Below are 5,565 nucleotides of genomic sequence, written 5' to 3'. Positions count from 1 at the left end.
TAAAAAAATTTGGGTCCAGAATTTTTAAGGAAAGTAGTGATTTGGTCCAGCTGAAAAAGGTTGAAAATGAGCACTTCGGAAGCTGTCAAAAGATTTCAAGACGCCCTAAACATAAAATTGTCCATATTTTGAGTTAGAGACGATGAAGTTTTCTATAAATTTGATATAATTTGTCCCAAAAGTAGTACAACACACTGTAAAAGTTTCTTTGAGAAAGCGCAGGTGGGATTTTTTTTATTTTCATTTATGTTCTAAAAGAAATGCACTACGAATTAATTGTGTTCTCGGACCTAAGAGGTGAAATCTGTAAATATAGAATTTGTACTCTGGCAACTTCCCTAAATGATTTGATGGTGTCAACTTGTCAAATAGCATGAAACTAAAGGATTTAAACTTTTATTTTATAGAATTTCTGCAAAAATGACCAATTTTGGCATTTTATGGTCAAAATAGGCATTTTATAACTTTTTCAATATTGATGCATAAATGGCATCTGACAGGTTTTTATGGGTCAATATTTGTGTTTCTATGCCTTTACCTGCTTCTTTTACTTATTTATGAACTCTGAATCTACAGAAAAGAAGTTTATCTCAGATAAAATGTGCAAAATGTGTTGTATAAATGACCCTTGTCTAACGCCTTGTTTGGATGAAGGCAATAGTGGGGAGCTTGGTATATAAAATTTGATGTCCATATTACAGACCTCACTAAATTTGTATCAAATGCACTTTACAATGTCTATTGTACCTGTTCCATTTCACATAATAAATTTCTTTTCTTCTGTAGGATAGCAAGTGGTTTAAATATAAGCCTGTTGAGAATAAATTGCATGCAAGTTTTTCCCTAAAAAGGCAAAAATCTTTGTTTCAGCCCATACTGCTTGTAAGAAAAGTTAATTGCAAGAGTCTTTTTGTGCTCAGATTTGTTGTATCATGTCACATGAGTATAGAAATGATAAAAAAGACACAAATTTTTATTTCTTATAGCCTCAATATGCATTTTTTAATGTAAATATGTAGCACGGCCTTAATTGACCTTAAATTTTTTCCAGTCTTACTTGGCCTAAGACCCTTTTAAACTAATATGATATGTTATTTGTAACTTTTCTTTCCATTTAAAGTACTTTAAATACATATGTAAGGATTATTTATAACTAAAAAGCTTCACAAATTAAAAATTGCTGGAAAATATTACATCTTCATGTAAGGCTCCCCTTCATTGAAAAACCTGAATTTTTAGGCACAGGCTCATATAAATTTGACTTTTGAATAATTATGCCAAGTCTGATAAATCAAATGAGTACTCTATTGCTTTAAGTACATGATAAGTTATATGTTAAGGCATTTAAAAAGTATTTTTTTGCAATATTTTAATTTTTAAAGCCCCAAATGTTGATAGTTGAAATTTTTCAATTTTAACGTCAAAATTTTACACGCAAAGATGAGTATAGAACTTAACTTAATGTCTATAATGTACATCCTATTGTCATGACACTTTGTAAGCAGTGTTATAATACATTAAACTTTGTTCATACCAAGTTTTTTTAAGATTTGTCAACTCTTTCTACCCTAAGAGGTGAAATCTGTAAATATAGAATTTGTACTCTGGCAACTTCCCTAAATGATTTGATGGTGTCAACTTGTCAAATAGCATGAAACTAAAGGATTTAAACTTTTATTTTATAGAATTTCTGCAAAAATGACCAATTTTGGCATTTTATGGTCAAAATAGGCATTTTATAACTTTTTCAATATTGATGCATAAATGGCATCTGACAGGTTTTTATGGGTCAATATTTGTGTTTCTATGCCTTTACCTGCTTCTTTTACTTATTTATGAACTCTGAATCTACAGAAAAGAAGTTTATCTCAGATAAAATGTGCAAAATGTGTTGTATAAATGACCCTTGTCTAACGCCTTGTTTGGATGAAGGCAATAGTGGGGAGCTTGGTATATAAAATTTGATGTCCATATTACAGACCTCACTAAATTTGTATCAAATGCACTTTACAATGTCTATTGTACCTGTTCCATTTCACATAATAAATTTCTTTTCTTCTGTAGGATAGCAAGTGGTTTAAATATAAGCCTGTTGAGAATAAATTGCATGCAAGTTTTTCCCTAAAAAGGCAAAAATCTTTGTTTCAGCCCATACTGCTTGTAAGAAAAGTTAATTGCAAGAGTCTTTTTGTGCTCAGATTTGTTGTATCATGTCACATGAGTATAGAAATGATAAAAAAGACACAAATTTTTATTTCTTATAGCCTCAATATGCATTTTTTAATGTAAATATGTAGCACGGCCTTAATTGACCTTAAATTTTTTCCAGTCTTACTTGGCCTAAGACCCTTTTAAACTAATATGATATGTTATTTGTAACTTTTCTTTCCATTTAAAGTACTTTAAATACATATGTAAGGATTATTTATAACTAAAAAGCTTCACAAATTAAAAATTGCTGGAAAATATTACATCTTCATGTAAGGCTCCCCTTCATTGAAAAACCTGAATTTTTAGGCACAGGCTCATATAAATTTGACTTTTGAATAATTATGCCAAGTCTGATAAATCAAATGAGTACTCTATTGCTTTAAGTACATGATAAGTTATATGTTAAGGCATTTAAAAAGTATTTTTTTGCAATATTTTAATTTTTAAAGCCCCAAATGTTGATAGTTGAAATTTTTCAATTTTAACGTCAAAATTTTACACGCAAAGATGAGTATAGAACTTAACTTAATGTCTATAATGTACATCCTATTGTCATGACACTTTGTAAGCAGTGTTATAATACATTAAACTTTGTTCATACCAAGTTTTTTTAAGATTTGTCAACTCTTTCTACCCTATTAGGTGAAATCTGTAAATATAGAATTTGTACTCTGGCAACTTCCCTAAATGATTTGATGGTGTCAACTTGTCAAATAGCATGAAACTAAAGGATTTAAACTTTTATTTTATAGAATTTCTGCAAAAATGACCAATTTTGGCATTTTATGGTCAAAATAGGCATTTTATAACTTTTTCAATATTGATGCATAAATGGCATCTGACAGGTTTTTATGGGTCAATATTTGTGTTTCTATGCCTTTACCTGCTTCTTTTACTTATTTATGAACTCTGAATCTACAGAAAAGAAGTTTATCTCAGATAAAATGTGCAAAATGTGTTGTATAAATGACCCTTGTCTAACGCCTTGTTTGGATGAAGGCAATAGTGGGGAGCTTGGTATATAAAATTTGATGTCCATATTACAGACCTCACTAAATTTGTATCAAATGCACTTTACAATGTCTATTGTACCTGTTCCATTTCACATAATAAATTTCTTTTCTTCTGTAGGATAGCAAGTGGTTTAAATATAAGCCTGTTGAGAATAAATTGCATGCAAGTTTTTCCCTAAAAAGGCAAAAATCTTTGTTTCAGCCCATACTGCTTGTAAGAAAAGTTAATTGCAAGAGTCTTTTTGTGCTCAGATTTGTTGTATCATGTCACATGAGTATAGAAATGATAAAAAAGACACAAATTTTTATTTCTTATAGCCTCAATATGCATTTTTTAATGTAAATATGTAGCACGGCCTTAATTGACCTTAAATTTTTTCCAGTCTTACTTGGCCTAAGACCCTTTTAAACTAATATGATATGTTATTTGTAACTTTTCTTTCCATTTAAAGTACTTTAAATACATATGTAAGGATTATTTATAACTAAAAAGCTTCACAAATTAAAAATTGCTGGAAAATATTACATCTTCATGTAAGGCTCCCCTTCATTGAAAAACCTGAATTTTTAGGCACAGGCTCATATAAATTTGACTTTTGAATAATTATGCCAAGTCTGATAAATCAAATGAGTACTCTATTGCTTTAAGTACATGATAAGTTATATGTTAAGGCATTTAAAAAGTATTTTTTTGCAATATTTTAATTTTTAAAGCCCCAAATGTTGATAGTTGAAATTTTTCAATTTTAACGTCAAAATTTTACACGCAAAGATGAGTATAGAACTTAACTTAATGTCTATAATGTACATCCTATTGTCATGACACTTTGTAAGCAGTGTTATAATACATTAAACTTTGTTCATACCAAGTTTTTTTAAGATTTGTCAACTCTTTCTACCCTATTAGGTCCGAGACCACCATTGTCGTCCCTTGATTTTCGTTGTTCACAAATATAGTCCCTAGTGTTGACAGTGGGTTACTTGCCATTAATTTTTATACCCCTTCCAAATTTATTTCTCCATGTTCACTGCCTCAAATTGCAAGAAGGGGGATGAAATTACACTGTAAAAAAATTTGGGTCCAGAATTTTTAAGGAAAGTAGTGATTTGGTCCAGCTGAAAAAGGTTGAAAATGAGCACTTCGGAAGCTGTCAAAAGATTTCAAGACGCCCTAAACATAAAATTGTCCATATTTTGAGTTAGAGACGATGAAGTTTTCTATAAATTTGATATAATTTGTCCCAAAAGTAGTACAACACACTGTAAAAGTTTCTTTGAGAAAGCGCAGGTGGGATTTTTTTTATTTTCATTTATGTTCTAAAAGAAATGCACTACAAATTAATTGTGTTCTCGGACCTAAGAGGTGAAATCTGTAAATATAGAATTTGTACTCTGGCAACTTCCCTAAATGATTTGATGGTGTCAACTTGTCAAATAGCATGAAACTAAAGGATTTAAACTTTTATTTTATAGAATTTCTGCAAAAATGACCAATTTTGGCATTTTATGGTCAAAATAGGCATTTTATAACTTTTTCAATATTGATGCATAAATGGCATCTGACAGGTTTTTATGGGTCAATATTTGTGTTTCTATGCCTTTACCTGCTTCTTTTACTTATTTATGAACTCTGAATCTACAGAAAAGAAGTTTATCTCAGATAAAATGTGCAAAATGTGTTGTATAAATGACCCTTGTCTAACGCCTTGTTTGGATGAAGGCAATAGTGGGGAGCTTGGTATATAAAATTTGATGTCCATATTACAGACCTCACTAAATTTGTATCAAATGCACTTTACAATGTCTATTGTACCTGTTCCATTTCACATAATAAATTTCTTTTCTTCTGTAGGATAGCAAGTGGTTTAAATATAAGCCTGTTGAGAATAAATTGCATGCAAGTTTTTCCCTAAAAAGGCAAAAATCTTTGTTTCAGCCCATACTGCTTGTAAGAAAAGTTAATTGCAAGAGTCTTTTTGTGCTCAGATTTGTTGTATCATGTCACATGAGTATAGAAATGATAAAAAAAGACACAAATTTTTATTTCTTATAGCCTCAATATGCATTTTTTAATGTAAATATGTAGCACGGCCTTAATTGACCTTAAATTTTTTCCAGTCTTACTTGGCCTAAGACCCTTTTAAACTAATATGATATGTTATTTGTAACTTTTCTTTCCATTTAAAGTACTTTAAATACATATGTAAGGATTATTTATAACTAAAAAGCTTCACAAATTAAAAATTGCTGGAAAATATTACATCTTCATGTAAGGCTCCCCTTCATTGAAAAACCTGAATTTTTAGGCACAGGCTCATATAAATTTGACTTTTGAATAATT

This window comes from Mytilus trossulus, unplaced genomic scaffold (genome assembly GCF_036588685.1).
Source record: "Mytilus trossulus isolate FHL-02 unplaced genomic scaffold, PNRI_Mtr1.1.1.hap1 h1tg000377l__unscaffolded, whole genome shotgun sequence".
NCBI classification, from domain to species: Eukaryota; Metazoa; Mollusca; class Bivalvia; order Mytilida; family Mytilidae; genus Mytilus; species Mytilus trossulus.
The sequence above is the reverse complement of the archived record's forward strand: the minus strand, read 5'-3'. Positions refer to the sequence as shown.